The sequence below is a fragment of the Puma concolor genome, chromosome B3 (genome assembly GCF_028749965.1).
Source record: "Puma concolor isolate L17-30 chromosome B3, mPumCon1.1.hap2, whole genome shotgun sequence".
Classification (NCBI taxonomy): domain Eukaryota; kingdom Metazoa; phylum Chordata; class Mammalia; order Carnivora; family Felidae; genus Puma; species Puma concolor.
This window is the reverse complement of record NC_141672.1, coordinates 90,847,050-90,867,660: the sequence shown is the minus strand read 5'-3', so window position 1 is coordinate 90,867,660 and position 20,611 is coordinate 90,847,050. Positions and strand designations below refer to the sequence as shown.

General features: G+C 46.0%; 1 protein-coding gene across 1 annotated transcript in view; it reads right to left on the bottom strand.

Annotated features, from left to right (window-relative positions):
• Nucleotides 1–17,185, bottom strand: part of SQOR (sulfide quinone oxidoreductase) — a 49,344-nt gene extending 32,159 nt beyond the window's left edge. Inside the window, exon 1 of the mRNA XM_086710606.1 lies at nucleotides 16,819–17,185. The gene's annotated coding sequence lies outside the window, so the exon portion shown is untranslated. The remainder of the gene's footprint in view (nucleotides 1–16,818) is intronic.
• Between the last annotated feature and the right edge of the window lie 3,426 nt (nucleotides 17,186–20,611).

Here is a 20,611-nt window from a genome sequence, read left to right as displayed (position 1 = left end):
CTCTCTTTCTCTCTCTCTCTCCCCCCCTCTTTCTCTCCCCTCTGCCCCTCCCCCAACATGTGCACACTCTCTCTCTCTCTAAAATAAATAATTTTTTAATTAAAAAAAAGAAGTAAGAATTAACTACCAATGATACAGAAGAATACAGCCACTTTATCTCTACATTCTTAAGAGGTGAAACACACACTTTTAAAAAATAAATAAGGCAAATTTAACTTTCATTTAACATGTGCATGCAATAGATTTTATAATTAAATAATTTCATTATTTGAAGTTAGATAAACAGTCTTCAGTGAATCCTAAATCGAGTGCCTCCTTTAAGGGATCAAAATAAATGCTTTGCTGTATCTGTAGCCTAACTAGCAAAGTAAAATCCCTGCTGACTGAAAGGAGAAGTTGGTCTCCTCCGCATCTCCTACTTACATCCCTGACTGCGGGCTCTGGGCCGCGGTCCAGACAAGTCTTTGGGCCTCCATGCCTTCCCACTGCTGGCCCTTCTTGCACAGGCAGTGCAGATCGCCCGTGTCAAAATCTCCTTAATCTCATGGCACATGACATGACACTCACTGGGTGTCAGGACACCTGGCTGAGTTCAAACAGAGCGGGCCTCTAAGTAAGGATTATTCAGAGCATTCTTTTTTTTTTTTTTTTTTAATTTTTTTTTTCAACGTTTATTTATTTTTGGGACAGAGAGAGACAGAGCATGAACGGGGGAGGGGCAGAGAGAGAGGGAGACACAGAATCGGAAACAGGCTCCAGGCTCTGAGCCATCAGCCCAGAGCCTGACGCGGGGCTCGAACTCCCGGACTGTGAGATCGTGACCTGGCTGAAGTCGGACGCTTAACCGACTGCGCCACCCAGGTGCCCCAATTATTCAGAGCATTCTTAATGAAAGATCCATGGGGCCAGCAAGACTTGTACTTAACCTTTCGGCTACTTTTGCACTTGAGGAAACAGTGGGTCTTTGTATGGTTCACAATTATTTTACCTCAAGCCGACATCAGGCAGGGCCCTCCTTGCTTTGGGTTTCAACAACCATAAAGCCAACCTTCAACTTGTCGGCTTTGTAGAACACTTCCAAAATCAAAGCAAAAAATAGATAACGAACAGCCTCCAGCTCTGGTCACCCACTCTGTTCCTCCCACCCTACCTCTCGGCCTCCAGCTTCCCTGGGCCAAACTTACTCCGAGCTGTTATGTCCTGATGGTCTGAATCCCTGTGGGTCCCAGTCTCCGAGACACAAGTGAGCCTTGTCCACGCAGCACAGGTGGGGCTTTCCCCTAGTGCCCAGGTGGTAGGACTCCTGGAAGGTTCCTCCTCTCCCATCTGCTCCTCCCCCTTGGGCTCTCTAGGCTTATTTACTTAAGTCAGCCCTTAGGCTATCTATCACCAGTTACAGCTCTCAACCAATTACTCCCAGAAGACAGGATTTGATAGGAAGAAGTGGGGAGAAACTGTCATAATAATAATAGCTAACATTTACTGAGTATTTACTGGTTGTACTTTACTGACACCGTCTCAGAGACTCCTTAAAATAACTTTATAAAAGAGATGTTAGTATCCCCATTTTACAGATAAGAACATTGAGGTTTAGTATAAGGTTAGAGAACTTACCTAAGGTTATAGCACTAATTTAAGCAGCAGAGTTTAATTCAAACTAACTCTTCAGTTGGGTGTTCTCACAGTTTTAGACCTAAGAGATAGTTGAGGGAACATGCCTCACAGCTGAATTCTATTTATGTTCAAATTTAAAGTAACTTCTGCCCCATGGAGAGGGGTGGGAAGGAATCTACAAACTGAAAAGTAAAAAAATTACATTTCTTGGAGAGGGGTGAGATACAACAATAATACTGATATAATTTTTAAAGAGCCCTTATCTTTTATAAATACATAATGAAATTCTTACAATTGAAATGATTTGGAATTTGCTTAAGGCGGAGTGGGTAGGAGCTTAGAAGACACAAGATTGGCCATGCGTTGATAATAATTTGAAGCCAACTACGGATATATGAGGGCATTCCCCATGGTAGTGTATTTTTGTACATATTGAAAAGCTTCCACAATAAAAAATGGGCACCTGGGTATCTCAGTCAGTTGACTGTCTGACTCTTGGTTTCAGGTTAGGTTGTGATCTCATGGTTCATGAGTTGGAGCCCCACATCAGGCTCTAACCTGACAGCACAGAGCCTGCTTGGGATTCTCCCTCTCCCTCTCTCAGTCTGTCTCTCTCTCTCAAAATAAATAAATAAACTTAAAAAAAAAAAAAAAAGAAGAAGAAGAAGAAACAGCAAAAAACAAAAATTAAAAACCAGTGTGTCAGGGGCGCCTGGGTGGCTCAGTCCATTGAGCGTCTGGCTTCGGCTCAGGTCATGATCTCGCAGTTTGTGAGTTCGAGGCCCCCCGTCGGGCTCTGTGCTGACAGCTCAGAGCCTGGAGCCTGCTTCGGATTCTGTGTCTCCTCCTCTCTCTTCCCCTCCCATGCTCATGCTCTGTCTCTCTCTGTCTCTTAATAATAAATAAATGTTTATAAAAAATAAAAAAATAAAAACACCGGTGTGTCAGAGTGGGCAGTGACTTTGCTCTTTAGTTACTGAAATGGTAAGTTGTGGGCATATTTCAAGTAATAGCAAGATAACAGAAATACAGGTAATAGCAACATAATTATAATCATACTTCCCTCCCACGTGCACAGAGCTGTACAATTCACAGGGCCCACACCGGAACCTGCATGGGAGGTATGGATACCACTTTACAAATGGGCAATCTGAGGATCAGAGAGGCAAGGTGATCCTCCAAAACTCACACAATGAGTCCGCATCAGGGCTGGAGCCATGATGAATACTGTATGTGAATAACAACTTTTTCTGAATATCCCCTGGGGTAGCAAGGCAGGCATTAGCCAGAGCTCACAGTTCAGAGGAGAAGAGGGAACTTCTCCAGGCTCCAGATCCCGGGACAGCCTCTGTGCTGGGTTGCGTAGGGCAGGGCAGAAGAATCCTGCAACCCCAAATGGCCACACATACCATCTCCCAGAGGGGCAGGACTCCAGTCCTGGTTTTATGGCCATCGAAGCCTATACAATTTAGGGACTGAAGTTACAAATACAAAATTAGATATGATAGTTAATGTTAACTTTGAATGAGAAAATAAATCACAATAAATGTCTGGATTCTTGGTGACTCAGGACTCTTTCTTCTGATCTGTCTTTGAGGCAATTTATCAGAAATACAAGCATAGAAATAATTCCTGGTTACAGCCTGGCTACCCCTCCCCTCCTGGAACCCCCCGCTCTGCATGCAGGTGGACCTATACAAGAGATGGCCCCTGAAGCTTGAACTCCATTTGCTTCTGGGTAAATCCACATCTAGTGCCTACAGCACTTCTTTAGGGCACACTGCCCACCCACCTGCCTGGGACTCACAACTTGCCAACCTTTCCTTTTACCAGTTCTGAGTTTTGCCAATCCCCCTCCCACCCCTTCCCAACACAACACGGCTTCTCTGAACAATCTGAAGCTACATCCGGATCCCTAATGTAAAACTGGTCCATCACTGCCCTACAGCACATTCCTAAGTGCCAGGCACTGTGCTGGGCACTGGAGGTGGACACATTATCCTCATTTCGCAACTGAAAAAAGTTCTAGAAGATAGATTACATTCTCAAGGGCCCACAGCCAATAAGTAAATTAAGTTAAATTAAATTAAATTACAAAATAAAATATAAAATAAAATAGAATAGAATCAGGATTCAACCAGAGGAGACGGAAAAGAGTAAGGAAGAGAACGAAAGCAAACATCATCATTTTCCCTATGACATGGAGAATACTCCTGGGAACTGGCTTACACAATTATGAAAGCAGACAAGTCCAAGATCTTCAGTCAGCAAGCTGGAGACCTAGGACAGCCAATGGTGCACTTTCTGTCCAAAGGTCAGCAGGCTCAAGACCCAGGAAGAGCTCATGTTTCAGTTCCAAGTATAGGCAGGAGAAAACTAACGTTCCCGCTCAAGGCAATCAGGTAGGAAAGATTCTCTGTTAGTGGGAGGGTCAGCCTGTTGGTTCTATTCAGATCTTCACCTGATTGGATGAGGCTACCCACGTTGGAAGGGCAATCTGCATAAGGATTCCTCAAGAAAACACCCTCATAGACACACAAGAGTGATGTCTGACCAAATGTGCGGGCACACTGTGGCCCAGGCAAGTTGACACATAAAGTTACCTATCATACCCTCTGACTTAACCTATAAAACGGCAATCCAAATCTAGAAAAATCTTAGGAAAGAAATTGTTACTACGATTGGATTAGTACCACTTTTGGGTCTCAAGAAAATGCCAAACATTGTCTCATAAATACTGTGGTTCCTTAATATGATCTCATCTTAATCTGAAGGGCATTCAAGTAAATGATGCAGTCATATTTGTGGTACATATCAAAGGCACTGGATTAGACACTTCATGAAATCTTTCTGGAGGTGTTTTGAGTCCTACTGTATTAATAATGTTTTTAATTTTTTGTATTTTAGGATTGTTTGACATCTGGGGGACTTGCTAATCCTAGAGAGACTGCCCCTCCAGTGCTAGCTAACTCCTTAAGACAGTAAATAACTTGTCTGGGAGCACCCCTCTATTATGTAAACCAACCCATGGGGAGCCCATACTCCCAACCACCTCCCCCACCTGGCTGTACACTTCAGAAAGCAGTATCCTTCTGCCCTAATTATTCTACCACCAGACATCAGGCAACTGGGGTAGCCCCTATACCCCAAAGCCCACTAAAATTTATTCAAATTAGCCAACCCCAAACCTGGTCATCTCGTTCCCCCTGCCTCACAAAAACTACGATATAGGTTTGTGGGGCCTTGGGTGGCTCAGTCGGTTATGCATCGGACTTTGGCTCAGGTCATGATCCCCTGGTTCAAAAGTTTGAGCCCCACATTGGCTGCCTGCTTCAGATGCTCTGTCCCCGTCGCTCTCTGCCCCTCCCCTGCGTGCACACACGCACTCTCTTTCTCTCCCTTTCACAAATAAACATTTTTAAAAAATAAAGTGCTTTTTAAAAATAAAAAATAAAAAACTATTTTAAAAATAAAAAAATAATAAATAATAAAAAATATAGATTTTGCCCATGCTTTCCCCTCAATTTTCCTGCCTACTGACCCAACAGGTGCTTCCCCGTGTGGCCCAGTGGGGGGTATCTTGCTCCTGTTCCCGGGGAACTCTGAGGAAAAATTTCTTCCTTCATAGCGGTCATCTCCTGATGTGCTGGAAGATTTTATATGTGTAACAAATTTTTTTTCTCTGCTCCTCCTTACATATCCGTTGAACTGTCAGGTGGCAGGCATTTAACTGTCAGGTGGCACGTGGCAGGGAGGGAGACAGGGAGGGAGAGACGGAGGGAGAGAGGGAGGGAGACAGGGAGGGAGAGAAGAATTTTTTTTTAATTTTTTTTAACGTTTATTTATTTTTGAGACAGAGAGAGACAGAGCCATGAATGGGGGAGGGTCAGAGAGAGGGAGACACAGAATCTGAAACAGTCTCCAGGCTCTGAGCTGTCAGCACAGAGCCTGACGCGGGGCTCAAACTCACGGACCGCGAAATCATGACCTGAGCCGAAGTCGGCTGCTTAACCGACTGAGCCACCCAGGCTCCCCTAAAAAGCAATTTAATTACATATTACTGTGGAATGTTATAATTATGTGGGTGATTGGGTCAAATTTTTACAAGTAAATAACATAGCTACAGTATAATTTTTTAATGCAATAATTACTCCAGAAGAATAGAGCACTGGACTTTCCTTTCCTTTGTCATATATTTATCACCTGCTCTACCAAAACGAGCGATCTTCTCCACCAAGGAAAGTCTTCCCATCCTTTTTGTCCTTTTACTCTTGATAGAGGGTAAGTGTCATTAGCCAGAGTTGCTCAGAAAGGGGTTTAAGGAACAAGTTTTCTACAGGATAGAAATACATGTGCACATTCATACCTATACTAAATTTGTCTCAATCATGCAGTGGCTAAATTTGCAGAGCCAAAAATCAGGAAACATAATCTAAGCTACCTTTTTATTTACAGATTTATTTCCCGCAAAACAGGTCTGCAAATTAAATTATATTTAGCTGTGCTAAATGTGTAAGTATATCTTTATGGAAAGAATAGAGTTACATGAAATCTATATGATGCTAAGACTGTTTCCACAAGTGCTTATTGCGAATCTACTACACACCAGCACCTGTGCTGCTGGACAGACACCTCCCCACCCCAGTCCTGGTCCTGGTCCCAGTCTATTAGCTTCAGGTGCTAAGGGCAGAACAGCACAGCTTTGCCACCTAATTATAATGTAGGCCAAGAATAAGGGTGAGCCAAATTCCAGGGGAAAGTTTTTTCTTTTGATATGATATGGTCTAATTTAAATATTAGAATGTTAAAAATAAGCCATGAAAAAGCTAGAAGAAATTTTTTTTAAGTTTATCTATTTATCTTGAGAGAGAGTGAACACGGGAGGGACGGAGAGAGAGAGAGTGGGAGAGAGAGTCCCAAGCAGGTTCCATGCTTTCAGAGTAGAGCCCTACACGGGGCTCAAACCCATGAACTGTGAGACCATGACCTGAGCCGAAATCAGGAGGTGGATGCTTAACCAACTGAGCCGCCCAGGCACCCCAAGCTAGAAGAAATTTTAAGTGGACCATTGGCATCATTGCTGAGTAATATTTTTTAAAAAAATCTTTCTTAGTGTACCACAATTACCACCATGCTGGCTAAGATTCAGAAAGAAGTAAGGAGCACAGTAGAGAAAAAATACAAATCATCTTAGAGACCACCTAGAGCACCAGGAACAGACAATTAGTAGAAATATAAACATTAAAGGCTCTGATGGTGAGGGCTTAGAATGAAGTGAGGAACATATTACTGAACACTGGAGAAAAAGGATCCTTGTTACAGAGGGGCAGAAAGCTTAAGATAATTCTGTCCTACAGTTATGTGAGAAGGAGAATTTGTAAGAGATAAAATTGAACATTTAGCTGAGGAAATTCCCAAGCAAAGTGTTGAAGGTGCAGCCAGATTTCTTCTTGCTCCTTTAGGAAAATGTAAAAGAAAAGAGATAAACTAAAGGAAGAATTGTTCAGCAAAAATGAACTAGGACTACTTACTGGCAACCACACACTATATTTGGTGACAAATCAAGGATGGCCCAGTGGGTGGAGCCTAGAGCCGCAGAGGATTATTCCCAGGCCTTGAAACCGAATGTAATTTGTCCAACTGGATTTTATTTTTATTTTTCTAATGTTTATTTTATTTTTGAGACAGAGAGAGAGAGAGAGAGAGAGAGAGAGACAAAGTGCAAGTGGGGGAGGGGCAGGGAGAGGGAGACACTGGATACGAAGCAGGCTCCAGGCTCTGAGCTGTCAGCACAGAACCTGACATAGGGCTCAAACTCGAACTGTGAGATCATGACCTGAGCTGAAGTCGAACACCCAACCAATTGAGCCGCCCAGGAGCCCCTGTCCAACTGGATTTCTAAAATTTCTTGGGACCAGTGATTCCTTTCTTTCCTTCCACTTTTTCCCTTTTTCAAGCAGAACCTTTATCCTATGCCTATATAACTTTTATCCTATGCCTACCCCACCGCTGTATTTTGGGAGCAGATAACTTGTTTCTTTAGTTTCATAGGCGCACAGATGAACAGGAATTGAACCCTAGGATGGATCATCCCTAGAGCCTCGCTCACACGTAATTTAGATTATTCAGTAGATGAAATTGAGACTTCGGAGCTAATGAGACTCAAATTGGATTTTGTGCCGTAGTTAATACTCTAATAGGGGACCTATTTAGGGACCTTGGAGGGAATATATTTTGTATATGGGATAAGTCTGAATTTTGGGGAGCCAGAGTATGAACTGCGGCAGGCAGAATAACCACCGCACCCCCCCCCCCACCAAAGATTCCCTGGAATCTGTGAATATGTTACATTGCAGGCAAAGGGGACTTTGCAGATGCGATTAACGTAAGGACATTGAGATGGGGAAAGTGGTCTGCATTGTTATACAGGTGGGCCCATGTATGAATAGGATGGATCCTCAAGAGTGAAGAACCTTTCCTAGCTGTGGCCAGAGGGCAGGCATGACTCTTGGAAGAAAGGTCAGAGAGATACAATGTTGCTGGCTCTGAAGATGGAAGAAGGGGTTCATGAACCAAAGATGTGGGCAGCATCTAGAAGCTGGAAAACAGAGCAAAACAGATTCTCCCTTGGAGCTTCCAAAACGAATGTGGCCCTGCTGGCACTTAGATTTATGGTGAGACCCATGTTGGACTTCTGGACTACAGTACTGTAGGAACAGAAATTTGTATTGTTTAAACCACCAAGTCCATGGGAATCTGTTATAGCAGCAATAGGAAACTAATGCATCCTCTTACTTAATCATCACAACCATCTCAAGAGGAAGGTGTTGTTATTCCCATTTATAGATGCTGAAAATGAGGTTCAGAGAAGTTTAAGTAACATTCTAGTTAAATCCAAGAACTTGAATATAAACCTAGATTTTTGGAAGTCAATCCTAACAGTCCTTCCACTAACCCAGAGATGGTGGACGTGTAGAAAATAAAGGTACCAAATTTTTTGGCAACTGTTCCTACGGAGGTGGCCAGAGAGTTCAGTGCTACCCTCTTGGTAGACTACAGAGGTTTTCTGCCTGCTACCACCAACTATCCTGACCATCCCAGAGGATGACAGGAATGGTCCAGTGGGGATAGATAAGACCAGAGTCTAGCACCAGAGTCCAAAACCACCAGGAGGTTTCAATCTCTCTGGGAAAAAAGACGCATCAAAATGCCAACAAATGACTGAGTGACCACAAGAAAGTTCCGAGAAGGGCAAGGAAGGCAACATGACTTACAGAATCGACTTGGGCTGAAGGGACTAGAGCAGCTAGGACCTGGGCTGGACGTTGAGCAGGGCATTTCAGGAGGGTATAATAATAAGGGGACAAAGGAATACTATGTACTCCATTCCCCTGGAAAGTAAGCCCTGTCAGTACAAACACCTCATGTAACATGCTCATTGTTTTAGTCCCAGCACCTAGCACAGCACCTGCCACAATGAAGGATCTCAGTAATTGCCTTAGTCCTTCCAGGCTACTATGAAATACCAGAGACAGGGTGGCCTATAAATAGAAATTTATTTCTCACGGTTCTGGAGGCTGGAAGTCCAAGATCAAGGCGCCAGCATGGTGAGTGAGGACCTTTTTCCCATGTCCTCACATGTTAGAAGAGGCTCTAGATCTCTTTGGACCCTCTTTGATAAGGCAATAATCCCATTCGTGAAGGCTAATGACTTAATCACCTCCCAACGACCCCACCAACTAATACCACCACTTTTGGGGGCCAGGATTTCAACAGATAAGTTTTGGAGGGAACACAGACATTCAGACCACAGCAGTAATATTTGCTTTAAAAAATGAATTAAGAGATGAGCAGATTTATTCAATACCCTTATATGCCAGATGCACACACAATGAATGAAGGTGAGACAATTCATTCCAAAAAACATTTACTGAGTGTGGAGGAAAACGCAAAGTTCTAGCCTGTATCCCTTCCCAAGCTAGTAAGAGAATGGCGTGCACACTTCTAACTACCCTTAACTTTAGTGACTATAGTGCAATGTAATCAGTACAAGCCAAACACCTTAGGTATTTTGATGAAAGAGTAATCAATGAAAGTTTGTGGGACAGACAGAATCTGAGCAGGAGGCAAAAGACTGGCAACATTTTGACAAGTGGAAACACTACGGGAGGGTGCACCAAGAGGAGGGAATAGCAGAAGTAAATGAATCAATGATATGGTGACTTCCCTGCCCACCTCACTCCAACCTTCTCTGCCCTGCTCAGAGCCCTGAGAGCTGACCTGTGAGGCATCAACTCGCCTCTCTTGTCTTCTAACTTCCACTTGGGTGTATTGCTCAGCCAAAAGCCTTGACTTCCTGTGGGGTGGCCCTCAGCTACAGCTCTTTCTCAGGGTTCTGGTAATCACGTCCTCTCTTTGCTTTTTTCAGGCCTCAAATCAATACGATTGCTTCACCTTCTCGTTGGTTTCTGTTAACCTTGCCCACACCTTTACAAATAGTTATTTTATTAAATCCTTCTTAATAACATGTTTGAGTGTGCCAGCTGTTTCCCAGAGACGCTGGCTGATAAGGTGGAAAGGCCCAGAATGTGTTTGGGCGATGGAAGGCCAACCAGATTTGGCTGCTGTTCAGAGGAGTAGAAAAGTAGACAAGAAAAAAATATCACAGCCTGATTCTAAAGCACCACACTGATGGGGTGCCTGGGTGGCTCAGTCGGTTGGACGTCCGACTTGGGCTCAGATCATGATCTCACAGTCTGTGAGTTCGAGCCCTGTGTCGGGCTCTTGTGCTGAGCGCTCGGAGCCTGGGGCCTGCTTCGGATTCTGTGTGTGTGTGTCTCTCTCTCTGCCCTTCCCCTGCTCATGCTCTGTCTCTCTCTGTCTCAAAAATAAATAAAAACATTAAAAAATAATAATAATAAGATAAAATAAAGGGCCACACTGAGGCTTTCTACTGAAAATCCATTTTGAGAAATGGGGAACTGCGGGAAGTTATGAGAAAATGAATCTGGTGTCAGGGAGCAAATTAAATAGGAGGAGTGTCAAACCAGTTCTGGAAGTCATTTTGGAGACTAGTGCAGTGGTCTACGTGTGAATGACAAGGGCCTGGTTAGGGGCGGGCATTAGAAATGCAAATAAAGAATCAGATAAGAACAAGATAGAGGAAAAGGAATGATTGAATGAGAGATGGGAAGGGCACCCTGGGCGGAAAAAAAAAGGCAAAGTTGACATTCGAGTGGCAGAAGAAAGAATTCTATGAAACAGGAAACATGGAGGGCAAGGTAAGAGCCTGTTTGGGGTAGTTTCAGGGAGTTAGGTTTGAGGTTTGGCAAGCAGAATCACCTAGAATGAGCATCATATAACTGTGAACAAGGAAGAGGGCAGATTACAGCAGATAGATGTCCACTGGGAAGAGAGAAATAAGATTGGATAAGCATACATGACTGAAGTTTCGGCTGGGAGCTTAACCCCGGACAGGGGTCACAGAGCAGCAATGTGCAGGTGAAATACAGACCAGAGATGTGTTTGGGTTGACTCACAGAGTTTTCTCAAATTTTGAATTAATGCCAACAGTAAAATTTTTGGTTATCACACCGAAACAAACCTCCAGATTTTTGGCCTTACAACACTGGGCCCACATTCTCACATGTCAACCCTTAGCTGGAGCTGAGCAGTCATTGCTCATCTATACTCCACACAAGGTTACAGTTTCCCCAGCCCCACCTGGTCTATGTTACTCATTTGTGTCACCTGCTCCGCCTTGGCATGCATTTGAACTCATGGTCCCTGCTAATGGCCGTTCTCGATGCAACTGATGTCTTGGAAGATCCCCAGGGGGAAGTACAGAGGATAAATTGAAGCAAGTCCGTTGAGTTCAGCATTTCTGCGTGTTTACTATGTGCCAAGCATTGAGCTAGATGCTGGGGAGACGGCAACGATAAAAGAGTGGTCTGTTTTAACAGGAGAGACCAGGAGCATAAGGATCCCCTAAGTGGTTGTTTTGGAAACTCAGGTGGGGTGGGGGGTGTGGTGCTTGGAAAAGAAGGTGACAACAGAGATGGAGGTGTGAATACACATGCCTACTGAATTTTTGTGACAAATTAGCCACAGGGGATAAAGAAGGAAGGAGGTGGACATGACCTTGCTCAGGTGGATACAATGAGAGAGGGTGTAAGTGACAGTGTCGGATTAGCCAAAGAGCAGTAAAGGTCCAAAGCAAGGTGGAAGACAAGGAAACCACACCCCCTAAAAGTCCACTGAGCGCTGTTCTGCAAAGGCGTAATGCAGGTCGCGCCCTTCCTCTTGGCACACCTCTTCTTGAGTAATGGAGGTGCTGTCGCCGCCTGTGCGTTCAGGAACTGGATTACTTTATTGTTAACAAATGAACAAAATTAAGCAATCTTCATTTAGGCCTGCAGGACCATGTTGGAACTCTACAGAGTTGTACAATTAAATATTTTAATATTTTAACATTAAATATTAAGCTGTGGAGCAAGTGCTCTGGTAGTGGACCAGGAGCAAATCATCCAGAAAACAAATATCATGTACTGCTCCTGATGATTCAGGGGTTAGAGCCACAGTGGGGTTCTTTAGTTCCCTCTTTAGGAACAAAGCATAAGAAATGTCTTTGGGGGCGCCTGGGTGGCTCAGTCGGTTGAGCATCCGGCTCTTGATTTCGGCTCAGGTCACAATCCCCCAGTGGAGAGATGGAGCCCTGTGTCAGACTCTGTGCCGAGCATGGAACCTGCTTCAGATTCTCTCTCTCTCTCTCTCTCTCTCTCTCTCTCTCTCTCTCTCTCGATAAATAAACATTAAAAAATAAATAAATGTCTTTGAAGAGTTACTGAAAAAGAGTTACTAATGAGGACTTGGGCCCCCTTTGCTGCCGAAAAATGTCCTACAAGTTTCCCTAGGCTACGTGCATTTTACAATCAAGAAAGCCTAATAAGGGGGGAGGAACTGACAATTTCACCAGCCTCATATTTGCTACGCAGAAAATAAAAATTCTATTTACAAAAGGAAAATTCTTACACTTTGGCTTCAGAAAAGGAAGAAATAAGTCAGTCAACTGGATTATTTCAACTGAAAGTAAAAAGTTTTGATTCAATTATATGGGGCGGGGGAGGGGGGGTGCCTTGCTTTTCTGCTTGCATTAGCCAATGGGAGTGTGGCTCATGCTCTGGGGTATAAATAGTCATAATTTAGCTCTCCTTCAAGTCCATCACTCACAGTTGGCCTCTAGTCAAGTATATTGCAGGCTTCCTTTCAACACCTGCACATGCATGTGTGAGCCCATCCCCAGACTGTAGATGGGACACACTGGGGAGGAAGGCCTGATGAGGAATTAATTTGCTCCTAGTCACACAGCAGGGGGTCAGCTTAGGCGGAGTCTATTAAATGATCACCATAAAATTACTCATCAGCCTCAGGAGTGCTGGGATTCTGGCTCAGTCCCACATACACGGAATTTCATTACAAACAGGGATTGGCCAATTAATCTCTCATATTGTGCCTTGGAATCCAGGGTGTGAGGTCTTCACACAATGAGAAAAGACTCTTTAATTACAAGTTATATATCTGTTGTTTGAATGTGAGTGAAGGGATGACAAACTCAATCCTTTACTGGTTAGAACAGAATGAGGGGTAGGCTGGGTAACAGGTGTGCTGGGTTCCCTAAGCCCATGTCTGTCCTATGTCTGACCAATGGCACAGTTCCCCGTCCTGGTGAAGCTTTGTCTGAGGGCGTGTCAGGAGTCAGGGAGTTGGGAGACTGGGTCCACATTCCAGGCAGGGCCAGGCAGGGCTCGTCCTTAACCATTCTGGGCCACACTTTCTTCGGCAAAGGATAAAGGACTGGACTGGAAGCTTCAAAGGTCCCTTCCTTTTCCAAAATGCTGTGATCTTCTAAATGAGGGGGAAAGGGAAACGGAGGTTCACAAGCAAGTACTCAAATGGGAACACTTGCGGGGTGCCTGGGTGGCTCAGTTAAGCATCCGACTTGAGCTCAGGTCATGAAATCAGGCGCTTGTGAGTTTGAGTCCTGCATTGTGCTCTCTGCTGTCAGCGCAGAGCCCACTTCAATCCTCTGTCTCCCTCTCTCTGCCCCTCCCTCTCTCTCTCTCTGTCCCTCCCCACTCCCTCTCAGAAAAAAAAAAAAAAAGATATTTCAAATGGGAATACTTGTTGTACTAACTCCTTAGATTGATCAGTGCTGTAAATTATTGCAGCAGAGAATGACAAAGGTATTAACCAGGCCTGCCCTGGTGTGGCTTCCTCTTATAAGAACATCAGTCATATTGGATTAAGCCCTACCCTTATCATCTCTAATCTTAATTACCTTTTTAGGGGCCCTATCTCCAAACAGAGTCACATTCCAAGGCACTGGGGATTAACACTTCGACACACGAATTTTGAGGGGACACAATTCAGTCCATAACACCAGTATTTGCCCTTCCCAAAGTTACAGACATAGTTAGCTATAGTGTGTTCTAAATTTCCTTTCAAAGTTCTCTCCCCATCTTCCTGCCCCAATTTAGCACTTTTACAAAGTAAACCTCAGGGCTGGCTGGACCTACTTTTCTTCTTCCTGTTACCATCCACAATTATTGCTACATAGACTTTTAAGGCTGGGAATTAAGCAGCAACTAGTTTGCTTCCGGCCTAGTCTGGGCAGCTTCTAGCAACTTACCCCCTCTGCTGCTGTTTACCAAATCTTCAGGGTCACAGAGGAGGTACATAATGGGTGGTGGGCAGGGAAAGATAAGAAGCAAAGAGGAAAAAGAAATGTGTATCTATGCCCAGAAATGCCTCATCATGGGTCTGTCTCCGTTCCCTATTAGACATTTCCTGTGTTGCAACACATAGGATTAACAGGCCTAGACATAGGCAAGATGGAAGAGAAACTGCTCTGCAGAGGAATCCTGGTTTCCTATCAACATTCAATTTCATTTTCTCTGGTAGAACACCAGCCGCACAGACCCACACACACAACCTATCGTCCTGAATGATATCTCAAGCTCGCCAACTCCAGATGTGTTTATATATTTGTTCAACCAGTAAAAGAAGAAGGAGGAGGAGGAGAAGCCCAAATTTTAGACATATCTCAAACCACCAGCTGTCTCCTTGATGAATTTTGGTTTTTTCAGATATAATCATAAGCAACCCTTTCCAACCCACTTATTCATTCAATAAATATTTACTGAGTACCTTCCATGTACCAGGACTGGTGATACCAATGGTGACGGCCATAAACTTGTAGTCCAGTGAGGAAGACACACAAGTTCTAATGAATGTAACCATTCACATCTCTGGGTCAGGTACAGTGCTGGGTACTCTAAACACGCGGGAAGACATGATTATCCCCACTGAGCAGTGAAGAATCTAAGGTGCAAAGAAGTTCAAAGCCAAGGTCATGCTGCTAGTCAATGGAAGTGTCAAGACCACAGCTATGTCACCTGACCTCGGGCACTGTCCTTCCCACTATCAGGGGGGTATCTTACCCTAAGGTGTGAACTTGAATGGAAAAAAAAAAAATCACATCTCTACTTTCACCAATCTCTAACTGAAATTTAACATTTTTTTCAATTGTACGTGTTGGCAAAAACCACAGCAGCATTAGCAATACCTATGATTGTCGCCAAAAGAAACTGCAGATGTTCTCTTTTATTACAGGGGTTGCCTATATCTTGAAATACAGTTTATGCTCATTACTACTTCAATATTATGGTAGCTGTCAGATCCTCAGAGGGGCTCTGGGGCCACCTGTCACTCCCGCCCCCCCTTCCCCCAAGTCCTCCTTCCCCACCCACTCTCCCAGCCAGTGCCACCTGCACTGCGTAACTGGGAGGGGCAAAGGGGGAGGCAGGGCTGTGGACTGAGGCCAGATCTTTAATGCATTAGGGTATTTTTTTTTTATGTTCATTTTATGTTTGAGAGAGAGAGACAAAGAGACAGAGCGTGAGCAGGGGAGGGGCAGAGAAAGAGGGAGACATAGATCTTAAGCAGGCTCTAGGCTCTGAGCTGTCAGCACAGAGCCCCAGGCAGGGCTCGAACCCACAAACGACTGGAACCCACAAACCGTGAGATCATGACTTGAGCTGAAGTCAGACGCTCAACTGACTGAGCCTCCCAGGTGCCCCAATGCATTAGGTTTTCTTAAACGCACATATATTACTACATTATAAATTATTTTTAATATTTTGACAAGAGCTTTGGAAATAGCTTTCTTTATAATGCTTGGCCTTTCAGGGGTGACTGGGTGGCTCAGTCAGTTAAGCATCTGACTCTTGATTTCAGCTCAGATAGTGATCTCACAATTTGTGAGTTCAAGCTCCTAGTCGGGGTCTGCACTGATGATGTGGAGCCTGCTTGGGATTCTGCCTCTCCTTCTCTCTGCCCCTCTCCAGCTTGTGCTCTATCTCTCAAAATAAATAAATATTTTTTAAAAAAATTTTTTAACTTTTAAAAAGTATTTTTCTGCGAAGGCATCCTTAGTCTCCCCAGAACTGCCAAAGGGGTACATGGCACAAAGGTGGGTCAGAACCCTACATTACAACAATGAGAAGCCGAGGCAGACGCAGAGGCTCTTCTCCCGATGTCTTTGAGCAAAAAGCTAGGCTGGGATTTTCCTAATTAAGAGAGATGAAGAGCAAATGCTAAGACGCCCGATTCCACCAAAGAACTTTTCTCTCCTTTCCACCAATTCCCGTTCGGCACGAGCCCTGCTTGCTCCTGGCGAAGCTGATTCCTTGAGTCCCCCCTCTGTCCCACGCGCAGTGTCAGAGGATAAATGGGTCCCCGCTGCGTTCAGACGGGCTGTCAACCGGTCCCCGAGGCTGAGCACTTATTGGTGTCCCGGGACGGTGCTAAGTGGCACATTCAACAAGTGAAAGGCGCCAGAAATTCCCACACACCAAACCCACGGATACCCCAGTTTTCAACCTCCCCTCGCAGGTTGGCCCCTCCGCGCCCCCGAAACCTGACGCTCCGGGAAGGAAGCGCGAGCACCACCCCCGAGCTCCAGACTAGGGCAGCGAGAGCGGCGGGGGTCGCGGGTGGGGAGAGGGTGTGAAGCGGGATGGGACGCACGGTGCCAGCTGCGTGGGCGAAGGTGGGCCCACAACCAGCCTCTGGGGTGACCCGTGTCCCCGCCCGGTCCCCCTCCCCTGGCCGAGGGCCCGAGATCGGCCGCGGGAGGCCTCTTACCCAGGGGCGAGCGGAGCTTCCGGCCACAGTGTCGGCGCAGCAAAAGCGGCGGATCCCTGCCCGGGCTGGGCGCCGCGGCTGGGGCCCCGCCCGCCCGCCTGCCCGGCCCCGGGGCGGACGCTGGAGGCGGGGAGAGCGGGGCTCCCCGCAAGAGGAAAGCCGCTGCCCCGCCTGCCGCCGCAGCCTGACGCCGAGGCCAAGTGCAGACTGGACCCCGGCTTTGAGCGCGCCCAGAGGACAGAGCCAGGAACGCGGGGTCCCGCGGGCCCAGAGCTCTGCCCGCGGGGCACGCTCGCCCCTACCCCCGGGGCGCTCTGGAAACTGGCAGGCGTCCTAGCGCGCGCCTGCGAAGGGCACTGGGGCCACCTGTCACTCCCGCCCCCCCCCCCCCACCCCTTCCCTCAAGTCCTCCTTCCTCACCCACTCTCCCGGCCTGTGCCACCTGCACTGCGTAACTGGGAGGGGCAAAGGTGGAGGCAGGGCTGTGGACTGAAGCTAGGCACTTTGGGTGCGTGCTTCCCGCCCGGTTCCCAGGACGTCCCAGGAAAACAGCTACCCTAGGGCACACCTCACAGATAAGGCCACCGTGGCTCAGAGAAGCCCAGCCGCTTGCTTTGGTAAACGCTGGTAAACGACCGAGCCGCGCTCTCACCTCAAGGCACAGGCTGGGGTCAGCTGGCTTCAGCCACTAGCCTTCACGCCGTCTTCCATACTACCTTCATAACTGGACATTTTCAGTTGGCTGCTCTTTCAAGGGGGTTGCAAAGTGTAGATGACCGGTCCCCCACCAAATCAGATGGAGCGGCACCTTTTCATCATAAATATGGGGTGTCCCCAAGGCCTTACTGCAATTTGAAGCTAGAAGACGTTGAAAACTGCAAGACGCTGATGAATGAAAGAGAAGAAGACACAAATGGAAACATAGTCCATGCTCATGGATTGAAAGGATTAATGTTAAAATGTCCATACTACCCAAAGCAATCTATAGGTTCGATACAACGTTTACAAAACTTCCAATGACGTTTTTTTTCCACAGAAATAAAACAAACAATCCTAAAATTTGTAGGGAACCACAAGACCCAGAATATTCAATGCAATCGAGACAAAAGCATAAAGTTGGAGGCATCACGCCTCCCCTAACACCCTTCCTTCTTCCAAGAAGATCAGTGACTGACTGTAACATCAGACAGCCAGGAAGGGGCTAAGAGGTTACTCACTCACTCATGCAGTCATTCTTTCATATGATGGATACTCCCCAGTCCCTGCCTGCGAGGTGTCAAGCAAGCCTTCTGCCTGCTCCCTGGTCATATGCTGTTGACAAAACAGACTTGGTTCCTCCCCACGTGGGGCTCGCTAAGTCGTCAAAAGTGCACTTGTGGAGATGGGGGTCTAGGAAAAGCATCATTAAAGGTGGGAAGAAGAAGGACTGGCACTGAGAGGAACTCAACCCAATTCGGGAACATTTAGGAGAAGGAAAAGCAAACTGACATGGCTCTGGGAAGACGGTGCAGGCTCCTGAGCAGGAAGGGCCAGCAACGGGAATGGGCGGGAATAGGGAATGGAACAGAGAAAGGGAGCCTCTGGAGAACAAGAAAGGGAAGGTGGGAAGGAAGGGCACGTAGAGAGGCCGGTCCTGCAAACAGGCAGCTGTAAACAGTACTCCCCGCTCAGCTCCCCAGCAAGCCCCACCCTCTCCCTTCCCACTCTTCCCTGGGTGGAAGAGTAGCTAGAGAAAAGGCTCACTCCCTGGCCCCAGCACACCCTCCCTAGCTGAGACAGCAGCCCGGCCGAGGTGAAGGTGACGTCAGCTTCTGAGGGCCTGCAGTGACACTTATAGGGGAACTGGGGCTGGGTTCCTCCCGGGTCCCCACTGCTGGGACAGAGCGGCACGCACAGCAATCATCCAGCCAGACCGCCAGGCAGCCACAGACCCACAGCGGCAAATAGGGCATAATGATAGCGTCATGCTGAGTTTTTAAAAGCTGCCCCCACATCTCCCAAATGTGCTGTTTTCCTCAGAGCCATCCTCCCTGTCAAATAAGAACTAGAATTGCTATCAGGCTCCAGGAGAGCTAGAGATTCCTCATCGGTTACATAGAAGATGAAGTTTTTCAGACCAGAAGCACTTCACGCACTACAAAGGGCTCTATCTCAGTCGACATTCTTGGTAACAAGCAGGAGACCTCGTGTAGAAAAGGGATATTAAGGGCTCCCAGGGGAGCACCTCGGTGGTTCAGTCGGTTAAACGTCCCAACTTCAGCTTAGGTCATGATCTTGTGGTTCGTGGGTTGGAGCCCTGCATCGGGCTCTGTGCTCACAGCTCAGAGGAGCCTGCTTCGGGCTCTGTGTCTCCCTCTCTCTCTGCCCCTCCCTGCACTTTGTCTCTCAAAAATAAATAAACATTAAAAAAATTTTAAAATAAAATAAAAAAGGCTCTCAGGGGGGTTCATAGAACTGCCAGAATGATGAAGTAATAATGGCAGGAGAAGTGGACAGGAATCGAGACAGCTCTGCAGAATCAAAAAAAAAAAAAACAAAAAACAAAAAAAAAAAAAAAACAAACCAGAAAACACAACACCATCTGGCACCACAAGAATGCTCCCAACTGCTTTCACAAATGACACAAATATAAAGGGAATGAGAATTCCAGTCCTCGGTGGGAGTGTCCACTGACCAAATCTATGTCAAAGGCCAGCATTGCAGCTATCAAAGCAGAGAGCGAGCACATCCGGCCCCTCTGAATTCCACAAGTATTCTTATGATGGGCGTTCCCCCCACCGCCTCCCCACCACCACCCCACCCCGCCATGGGGAAAGGGGATGAATACTGGGCAGCAAAACAAACAAACAAAAAAGCTGTTTACTATCGGCTCCACAAATATAAGATCTTATTAATATAGATGTCTTCTACATACATAAGCAAGGTGGTATGATAGTGGAAACCCACATTCCTACAGCAACAAAGGGTTCTGCTGAATCCTGTGTTCGAATGCTGTGGTGTGAAGGTGTGGCTCAGGCAGGATCAGACTCTCCCTCCACGGGAGCCTCCTAGGATGGAAAAATAATACTGGATCCGGAATGAAGTCTTTCTCAGAGACTTAGTCTCAGACTCAGTTTGGGGCAATTCTTTTTTGCCCAAACTTCCTTGTTTATAAAATAGAGATAAAACCTGCCCTCCTATCTCCAGGATACACAAGAAGAATAAACATTGTGTCTCTTAGGCCATGAATACTTAAGAGTGTGTGGGACTATGAGGACCCATATACTTTGGGTTTGTACACCACCAGTCTCAAAGAGAATGTATTAATATACCTCAGTTAACTGTATCAGTAAAATGGGTATGTTTTAAAGCGCCTACCTCATGGTATCCTTACGAAAATTAAAAGAGTTAATACATATAAAATGATCGGTACCATACGTGGCATAGAATATGTATTCTGTAAGTGGTAGTTACTAAAGTAACTATAGTATTATAGTTTTTCTTATTGTTGCTATCCAGTGTTCAGGCAGGTGTTATACTGGGTACCGGAGAGAAAGAAGTTCAACGTGCCTGCCCGAAGACAAATGGAACGGTACAAACATTGCCCTGGTGCATGAATATTAAACCCAGTTTCTCAAAGATGGGAGGGATTTGAGACATGGAAAAGCTAACTGTTTGCTCTACAGGCAGATATACTGCACCCAAAATGCCCCTTAGACATAAAATTAAACCTGAGTGTGGGAGTGATACTCCCAAGAGACGAAGCAAAGCGGGGGGAAGGCCCCAGTCCATCCTCAGGGGCACATACATGCAG